Consider the following 10,921-nt stretch of genomic DNA (forward strand, 5'->3'; position numbering starts at 1 on the left):
AAGATGGAGAAGCTGTATATAGTTAGCAAAAACAAGCCCAGGTGCTGACTGTGGCTAAGATCATGAACTCCTTTCTGCAAATTCAGACTGAAATTGAAGAAAGTAGGGAAAACCACTAGACCATTCAGGTATGACCTAAATCAAATCCCTTAAGATTATACAGTGGAAGTGAGAAATAGATTTAAGGGACTAGATCTGATAGACAGAGTGCCTGATGAACTATGGACAGAGGTTCATGATACTGTACAGGAGACAGGGATCAAGACCATGCCCAAGAAAAGGAAATGAAAAAAAGCAAAATGGCTGTCTGAGGAGGCCTTACAAATAGCTGTGAAAAGAAGAGAAGCGAAAAGCAAAGGAGAAAAGGAAAGATATACCCATTTGAATGCAGCGTTCCAAAGAAAAGCGAGGAGATATAAGAAAGCCTTCCTCAGTGATCAGTGCAAAGAATTAGAGGAAAACAATAGAATGGGAAAGACTAGAGATCTCTTCAAGAAAATCTGAGATACCAAGGGAACATTTCATGCAAAGATGGGCACAATAAAGGACAGAAACGGTATGGACATAACAGAAGCAGAGGATACTAAGAAGAGGTATCAAGAATACACAGAAGAACTATACAAAATAGATCTTCATGACCCAGATAACCATGGTGGTGTGATCACTCACCTAGAGCCAGACATCCTGGAATGGGAAGTCAAGGAGCCCAAGGAAGCATCACTATGAACAAAGCTAGTGGAGGTGATGGAATTCCAGTTGAGCTATTTCAAATCCTCAAAGATGATGCTGTGAAAGTGCTGCAAATCTCTCAACATGCCAGGAAATCTGGAAAATTCAGCAGTGGCCACAGGACTGGAAAAAGTCAGTTTTCATTCCAATCCCAAAGAAAGGCAATGCCAAAGAATGCTCAGACTACTACACAATTGCACTCATCTCACATGCTAGTAAAGTAATGCTCAAAATTCTCCAAGCCAGGCTTCAACTGTACATGAACCATGAACTTCCAGATGTTCAAGCTGGATTTAGAAAAGGCAGAGGAACCAGAGATCAAATTGCCAACACGCGCTGGATCATCGAAAAAGCAAGAAGAGTTTCAGAAAAACATTTATTTCTGCTTTATTGACTATGTCAAAGCCTTTGACTGTGTGAATCACAACTAACGGTGGAAAATTCTTCAAGAGATGGGAATACCAGACCACCTGACCTGCCTCTTCAAAAATCTTTACACAGGCCAGGAAGCAACTGTTAGAAATAGATATGGAACAACAGACTGGTTCGAAATAGGGAAAGGAATACGTCAAGGCTGTATACTGTCACCCTGCTTATTTAACTTATGTGCAGGGTACATCCTGAGAAACGCTGGGATGGGTGAAGCACAAACTGCAATCAAGATTGCCGGGAGAAATATCAATAACCTCAGATACGCAGATGAAACCACCTTTATGGCAAAAAGCAAAGAACTAAACAGCCTCTTGATAAAAGTTAAAGAGGAGAGTGAAAAAGTTGGCTTAAAGCTCAAAATTCAGAAAACTAAGATCATGGCATCCAGTCCCATTACTTCATGGCAAATAGATGGGGAAACAATGGAAAAAGTGAGAGACTATTTTGGGGGGCTGCAAAATCACTGCAGATGGTGACTGCAGCCATGAAATTCAAAGACACTTGCTTCTTAGAAGAAAAGTTATGACCAACCTAGACAGCATATTAAAAAGGAGAGACATTACTTTGCCAACAAAGGTCCATCTAGTCAAGGCTATGGTTTTTCCAGTAGTTGTGTATGGATGTGAGAGTTGGGCTATAAAGAAAGCTGAGTGCTGAAGAATCAATGCTTTTGAACTGTGATGTTGGAGAAGACTCTTTGGGAGTCCCTTGGACTTCAAGGAGATCCAACCAGTCCATCCTAAAGGAAATCAGTCCTGAATATTCACTGGAAGGACTGATGCTGAAGCTGAAACTTCAATACTTTGGCCACCTGATGGGAAGAACTGATACATTGGAAAAGACCCTGATGCTGGGAAAGATTGAAGGGAGGAAAGGGGGAGGAAAAGGGGACGACAGAGGATGAGATGGTTGGATGGCATCACTGACTCAATGGACATGAGTTTGAGTAAACTCCTGGAGTTGGCGATGGACTGGGAGGCCTGGCATGCTGCAGTCCGTGGGGTTGCAGAGTTGGACACGACTGAGCAACTGAACTGAACTGATGTGATTAATGGACACAAAGTACTACACATAAAATAATTAAGCAATAAGGATTTACTGTATAACACAAGGAGAAATATTCACAAGCATTTAGTATGACACAGGAAATAACATTCAATATCTTATAATAACATAATGGAAAATAATCTAAAACATATATATATATATATATATATATACACACACACACACACACATACACACTATATATATAGCTGAATCACTGTGCTGGACACATGAAACTTACACAATATTGTAAATCAACTATACTTCAAAATAAAGTGAGATTGTCTATATTAAAATATTTAGATTATATCTGGCAAATAGTATAAAATATGTAAAAGAAATAACTTATTATTTTATACTAAAATATCCCTCTTTAAGAAACATTAATGCATTTGTATTAGCATATAGAAAAATTCTAGTTATTCCCATTCTAAATATATATATATATATTCTTTACATATTCAAGTTAAATAATTAGAAAGCATGACTTTTTCCCAAGTAGTTTGTGGAGCCATTCATCACTTATTTATTCCATAAACATTTACTTTAAATAACAATAATTTCCATTGCCAGGCACTATGCTAAATACTTTACTCACATTATTTTACTTAATCCTAACAAAGGCCTTGTGAATTCAGTAATGGCATTATCACTATTTTATAGATGAAGATGTTAGGTTTGAATAATCTAAATAACTTGCCCAAGGTCGCCATGTTAATCCATCCCTGGTCTGAGTCCAGAGTTCGTATTGTTAACCAGCACACTCTAGGTATGCTAGATGTTATGGGGATAAAAAATAAGACAGTCCCTGTCACAGGGTTAACAGGATAACAGCAGAGGTTAAACAATGCAGCAGCTAGAATAGATGATGGAATCTGGTAAGCCTACATAAGAGGTACAGAGACCTTTGAAGTTTAAAATTAGGAATACTTTTTCTAACTTTGAATTATTTTTTGAAATATTTTTGAGTTAATTAGGAGATAGTTCTTAAAAGGCACAGTTGAACTGGATTTTGAAGTAAGTTTTGGATAATAAGTTTTAGATAGGCAGAAATAGGTGGGAGCACAGTGCAATGCTAAGTGCAGCCAAACAGTGAATTACCCAACATAGGGGACAGTAGGTCCCCTACATATGAACCTTCAAGTTATGAACTTTCAAAGATGCAAATATGCACTTGCATGTCCAAACACCTAAGTTACTTCACATGTCTCGTGCATACTGTCAAATGCCTGCATCCTCTACAGTGGCTGTGTTTTTGTGTGCTTTACAGTATACAGTAGTACAGTATCTTTAATTCAAGTCCAGGATGTCCAGAAGCAAGAGGGTAGATAGAACTGAATCCAGCAAGGAACCAGATCCTGTGCCATCAACATCAGGTGTGAGTGAAACTGCAGCTTGCCCTCCATCTCTTATTGCTGACGATCCTTCAGCTCTACCATCTCCCACCCTCTTCCTCTTCCGGTCCGTAACTCTTCTTGCCTGTTCACTCGATGCCACCCCCTGTATACCAGCTGTTGTACTGTACTACTGTATTTTTCAAGGTACTGTAAGATTAAAAATGTTTTTAGTGTGTTTGTTTCTTTGTGTATTATTTATATGCAAAGTATTATAAACCTATTACAGTACAGACAATTCTGTTAGTTCAGTACCTAGGCTAACTTTATTAGACTTACAAACACACTCACAGAATGGAACTTGTTCATATGTTACATATCAATAAGCAGCAGCAGCTCACATTAGCCTGTCTCCTAAATTATTTAAGACTCATATTAGAGGTAGCCATCTGAGAGACAAGTTTGAGACAGCATCATTATAGCAACGTTCCAGTCGGCATCTTTACAGCTACTCAATCCTATCTATAAACCACTCCTTGTGTTACTACATTCCTCTAATATACTTTCCAATCCTTTCCCTTCTATCACCAGGCCTGGGAATCACATTTCAATGCCCTATATTTCAATCCCTACAGCTTATTACAGTGCTATTCTCTCATCTCAGACAATGCCTCATTACTCTTTCCACTACATTTTTTTTTAACTTGACCCTTGAGTACATGTCTTTTTAATATTCTTTTCGCTTTGTTTTTTTTAATTGAGGTATAGTCGTCATCTATACTCTTCTCTATCTCCTCCCTAGCCCACCAAATTCCTTTCCCAAGTCAATACATTTTCCTTATAGCCTTCTCACTGAACATTTCCTCCACCTTAGTTTAACCGACTCCTTTTTATTACTTATGCTTTTATTACATAATTATATAATTAAATTATACAGATTTTTATTGACTACACTATTTTTAAAGACACTCTCAAGATTCTTCTCACATTTATAAAAATAGGGGAAGAGATTAACAACCTCCTTCCCCACCACCACTTTCAACTAATATTCAATCCTTATTGCAACAATTCCCATAACTTGTATTATTACCTAATCCATATTATAATTGCCCTGAACTGACCCAAGATCCTCTCCAACATTCCTAAATACTCTGATTCTTGATTCATAGTTTTCCTATCATTAAAAATCTACCATCATACTGGAGCTCTAAAACTTTCAAAAATCAACTCACGAAATACAATGGACTCATCTTAATTTACTTGAGTCCAACAAACTACTTCACATCACATTCCCATTTCCACAACATGCATTAATGAATGGATGGATTTAAGAAATAGCATTACACTTTGCGGGCTTCCCTGGTGGCTCAGACAGTAAAGAATCTGCCTGCAATGCAGGAGTTCACAAATGTGAATTTCTATTCTACAATACACTGTCCTTTGACTCTTTTGTTTTCTCACTCACACTAAACACATGTTACCCCCACATCTTATAACACCCTTTAGTCCTAAGTAAAACTAAATTATTTTCGGCCCCAATTCTTGCTCCTGGACTGCTTAGCACCGTTAAAGAAAATCACATAATTTTAATAACCACAACCACTACTATCTATGGAGTCACATTTATTTTAACAAAGACTTTTTCAAAACTAGTTAACAGTTTCATTCATTCATAATTGACCTCCTACTGTATTTTGAGCTCTAAATACCACCTGAAAGTCTTTCTCAAAAGATGATGTTGACTCCTGTTTCACTTGTAAGTCATGACTGCAATAGCCTTAACTTCTCAAAATTTATCTGTATCTTTATCCATCTTCCCTCCTTTCTGCAAGTCTTAACAAGCTGTCCTTTGAGTCTCCCCATTTCTCCTAGGACCTCACCCTATCAGTTATCTTTCATCTGGTATCTTTCCCTCTCCACTGACCCCTTACCTAGGCCACACAAATCTATCCTTTCTACCTAATTCTGTACTCCTTGTTCCAGAGAACTCCTTTCCTTCATAACTCATTTTCTGCTTCCTCACACCACTCATTCATTTAGCCTCTTGAAATGTCTTTTCTCCTACTGCTGTACTAAAATCAGTGGTTTAAAAAAAAAAAAAAAAAAATGACCTAATTGCCAAATCCAGCATCCTCATACTACTTTAACTCTCTGACTTACACTGTTTTTCACTCTCCTTTCCTTCTCAAACCTATCATACTCCTTCTAATCTGCCTATCTAACTGCTTACCAGTGTTTCTTCCTCCTTACTTTGAAATTAAATACATGTGATTCAACACTTTTCTCACTCCGTAGTTTTCCTGTGGGTAATTCTATCTACTCCAATGGCTTCAGCTAACATCACGACAAATAACGTAATATTACAATGATTACTTGTATCTTCTGGTTTTGAACTTCAATTATGGTTCACTGGATGATACATAATATACAGATATCATCTGGACCTATTTTTAAAAGTGTACCATCCTGTGACACTAGATTCTCAAGATGAAACTGAGGGTTGAGGGAAAAGTTTCAAAATCAATCAAATTTGAAAAACACTGCATGTGCAGTCACTCTCTTGGAGAGGCAAAATGTATATCAGCATAGCAAAAGCTCCAAAAAATCCTGCAGTATGTAACATTTTCTTATAACTACAGTTGTCACACTTATTTGTCCATGAAACCTTTTTTCCAAGTAAGGTCCATTAACATCCTATGAGAGTTAAAAAGATTAAAATTATATTTTCTAATCAGAAAAACCACATTTTAAATCCTGGCTCTGCTTCTTTTATTGCTAACAGTTACTTACCCTCCCTAAATTCCAGGCTCCTCATCTGTAAATCAGATATAATAACCAGCTCAGGAAGCTTTTGAAGGAACTACAACATTTGTAAAATTCTCAGCACACTGTTTAGAACCTAAGTACTCAAAAAACATTATCTATCCTTAAGTGCAAATGAGAATCAACAAAGATTTCCAAGATGTTGCCTTAACAGTTGACAACCTGAAAGGGAAAGGGAGAAGGATGTCACTCAGTCGTGTCCGACTCTTAGCGACCCCATGGACTGCAGCCTACCAGGCTCCTCCGTCCATAGGATTTTCCAGGCAAGAGTACCGGAGTGGGTTGCCATTGCCTTCTCCATGACAACCTGAAATTTCCTTCGACTTTCCTGTTATAATTCAAAAATTCATTTGAACATTGTGATCTATGACTCTATAATATCTGTCATATTGTTGCTGTTGCTAAGCATTTCCAATGGTCATTCTCCCTTGAATGAATGACCCATGCACTTTATTATTTCATTCAACTGTCAGTAACCTGTCTCTGGTGCCAATAATTTTTAATCTGTGTCCCCATGTAATTCACTGCTTTGATATGCTGTGAACTTGGAAATAATATATTTATCTTTATTGGGGTTATAAATAATTTAAACACATAGATACAATATAATACAAAGAAAGCCTGCAGAAGCTTCTCATGAGTGAGATTTAGTATATAAAAATACCCTCTCCTCTCATGCTCAGAGGTGTTTCATATTTAATTCCTGATTCATAGCCATATTCCAGAAAAGTAGGTAATCAGATTTTGTGGTACTTCTATTTATGGACTGTTTATTATTAATAATTCATTTAAAAACAATAAGCACATTGCATGTTAACATTTTTTATTTTTTAAGCAACTTTATTTCCCCAAAATTAAGAAGAGTGGCCTTATTTTACTTTTCCCAGCTCTTTAACATCTGACTTACTGAAAGACAGATGCCTTCCTCTATACGCTTCTGCATTCACTCTGTTGTGATACAAGTCATGTAACCTCTGGAAAACTGTTCTGTACACATGTGGGAGATTAAGAGGAAAAGGCAAACCATGCCTTAAAATTATGAAAGTCTGACCACAGACCCAAAAGGAACTCAGGGAACCTAGAGATTCCCAGACCATACCTTGAGAACCAGCACCCAAAACAAATAAGCCAGAAGCTATTCAGCTCCTACAGTTGCCAATTATGTGAGTCCATAAATACTTGTTTTGCGTTTAGCTTAAACCCACTGGAATTGGGTTTCTGCTACTTGTAACTAAAAGAGGTCTGAGCAGTACACTATGCAAGGCTTAATTCTTCCATGTTCAGCAGGAAGTTTAGGAAAACCTAGTACAGACTCACAGAAGAAACTTTGTCTTATTTTCTCTTTCTATGCTATCCACCTTCCTTATACCTCTAACTTAAAATTTGTTTTATTAATCAAATTTCTATCTTTGGTTACTTATGAAAGTCTCATGACTACAAATGTCATTCCAGTCATTCAAGTTCCAGTTATTCCTAGAATGCACGCGTGCATCCAGTTATCAGTCGTACCTGACTCTTGGTAACTCTTTAGACTATACTCCTCCAGTCTTTTCTGTCTATGGAAATTTCCAGGCAAGAATACTGGAGTGGGTTGCCATTTTCTTCTCCAAGGGATCTTTTCAACCCAGGATTGAACCCAGGTTGCCCACACTGCAGGCAAATCCTTTGCCGCAGAGCCACTGGGGAAGCCCAATTAGCAACCATCCTAATGAAATAGCAACTGCATGCATACAAATGTCACACAGAATTCAGGATCCTTTTAAGCCAACAGACTGTTCTGAGAATTCGTATGAGAAAATTAAAAACACACTATTAGGAAAAAGGGCTTCCCAGGTGGCGCTAGTGGTAAAGAACCTGCCTGCCAGTGCAGGAGATATGAGAGACATGGGTTTGATCGCTGGCTTAGGAAGATCCCCTGGAGAGCATGGCAATCCATTCCTGTATTCTTGTCTAGAGAAGCCCTATGGACAGAGAAGCCCGATGGACTACAATCCACGGGGTCGCAAAAAGACAGAAGTGAAGCAATTTAGCACAATTAAGAAAAAATTAATTCTTAAAAAAATTCATATTCATCTGTTAAAACCAGATGAATACTGGAGAACAGCTAGTTAATATAAGATCTGAAAATGGTTTTTATTCTACATTAACAATTACTTTTCAGAAAGGGCAGCTCCAAAAGGGAAGTCAGCAAGAAAAAAAAAAAAAACCTCTCCAGAGGGATAACTCCCATAACTATCAATGTCTTTTAAGAATTAACAATTTTACTCTCAAATTTTACTTTCTACAACTACTGGCATCAAATTAACTGTAATAAAAAAATAAATAAATCTAAGTGTAACCAGGTAAAGATGATGGGATCTGCTGAAGAGTAATGCTAATATCTTGCCCTTCCCCCTGAAACAATGTACTAAGCCAAGGAGAAATGCATTTATTGAAAGAAGGCTGTGTTTGTTAAAGTGAGGTATGACTACTCCCAAAGTTCTGTGTGAGGAAGCACACAAATGACACCAGACAAACATTCTGCCTTTTCCTTATGTGTCAATTTTACTTAAAGGTTTTAGGGGAGAAAAAAAAGTGTAATAAAATAAACATGATCTACTGGCAGCATACATATACATACACATGTGTGTATATATGTATATGGCTTTTCAGGTGGCACTAGTGGTAAAAAAAATCCACCTGCCAATGCAGCAGACACAAGGGACATGGGTTTGAGCCCTGGGGTGGGAGGATCCCATGGAGTAGGAAAGGGCAACCCTTCATGTATTACTGCTTGGAAAATTCTATGGACAGAGAAGCCTAACTGGCTACAGTCCACAGGGTCAAACAAAGTATATATGTATATATACGTAAGTGTGTATATATATATATATATATATATATACACACACATATATATGTGTGTATATATATGTCAGGTCAGTTTATTTCTCTTCCTTGGTTGTTATACAACAAAAATTTGAAAGGTTTAAAACAATAGACAAGTTACAGCTCAGTTCAGCTCAAGCAGACAGATCTTTTATTAGACAGACACTCTCAACACACAGCAGCAGGCTCACCCCAAAGGAGTCATCCTCCCTATTCCTTTTGGCTTTCCCCTCTGTATACTTCCTGTCTTCTTTTTTTGGTTGTGCCCTGTGCAAATATAGGGCTTGTACCCACTACCAATCAATGAATCAATGAAAGGGAATACAAATGAGCATTCGTTCAAGGCCAACTGACAAATGCAACTTATATAACAGCAGACTCTGCTGTGTATGTCTTCCCATAATTCAGTGTTATAATCAGATGTATATATGTGTAGAATGTTTACAAACCCTTAATGGGTTCCTAGCTGCCTAAGGGTACTTGAGGAAGCCCCTGTGATTAGTTTGTATCCAGTGTATCCTAGGGTGCATGTGCTAGAGTTGGAGAAGTTACCCCCTGGTTATTTTGTAGCAAATGTGTGAGCTCCTGGGTGTGTCTGGGATGGGGTTTAGAGATCAGCTTGCATCCTTTTTGGCTAGGCCATCCCTCCTTGCTCATGTCTAACACACACACGAATCTGAATGTGTGTGTACTCAATCATGTCCCACTCTTTAAGACCCCATGAACTGTAGTGGGTTGCCATTTCCTATTCCAGGGTATCCTCCCCACCCAAGGATCTAACCTGCGTCTCCTGCAACTCCTGCATTAGCAGGAGGATTCTTCACCAATGCACCACCTGGGAAGCCCTATATATATACATATATATTAATATAATACATACATATACTTTCAAAGGCAAAGAATATAGACTACACACACATACACACACACACAAATGGTAACACTGGTTGCTTATGAAAAGGAATTTCAGGTTTTCCGCTGCTTCAAGCAATGTCCCAGAGATCCTTGCTCACGCTTCTTTGCAGCCAGAAAAAGACTGAGATGCACTGCCACAAGGGAACTCAAATAAATTTAGAATTGTTAAGACTATCTATTCAACAACAGACGGCACATTAAGAAATAAGAAAATGAAATGATTCGTTGTGTGTTAGTGTACTAGACTGTAAACTTATCAAAGAGCCCCTACTCCCTCCTCCTCTGGTAGGTCCACGGGACTTAAAACAGGAACTTAGGTACCCTTAAAGGACGAGATCTTTAAGGAAAACTTGCTGACTGGGAGGAGCTCCACCTGACTTCTTACAACACCCTCTTTTGTGTTTCTAAAATCCAGTACCCAAAACTAAAGATAATCATTTAACTGCCAAAGCATTTTCAAAAAGAAAAATATGCTGAGAATAAAAACACAACGAAACAGGGCTTCAAGTCCTTTGTTAGACTTTTTAATCACTTTTGGAAGAAGGGGGTGTCTAGAAAAGAAAAGGGTTATTAAGCGGGCTGGCTCCTAAGTCCACGCAAGGCACGACGTTTGCAGCAATTTAGACGAGAAATGTCTGGACAAGGAAATGGCAACCCACTCCAGTGTTCTTGCCTGGAGAATCCCAGGGACTGGGGAGCCTGGTGGGCTGCCGTCTATGGGGTCGCACCGAGTCGGACACGACTGAAGCGACTTAGCAGCACAGCAGACGAGA

The 10,921-nt window shown here is 38.2% G+C and overlaps 1 protein-coding gene across 11 annotated transcripts in view; it reads right to left on the minus strand.

The window, feature by feature from the left end:
- The window catches only part of SENP7 (SUMO specific peptidase 7), a 170,799-nt gene that overhangs the window by 133,890 nt on the left and 25,988 nt on the right, over positions 1–10,921 (minus strand). The window lies entirely within an intron of this gene.

Source organism: Bos indicus x Bos taurus, chromosome 1, assembly GCF_003369695.1.
Source record: "Bos indicus x Bos taurus breed Angus x Brahman F1 hybrid chromosome 1, Bos_hybrid_MaternalHap_v2.0, whole genome shotgun sequence".
In the NCBI taxonomy this organism is placed as follows: Eukaryota; Metazoa; Chordata; class Mammalia; order Artiodactyla; family Bovidae; genus Bos; species Bos indicus x Bos taurus.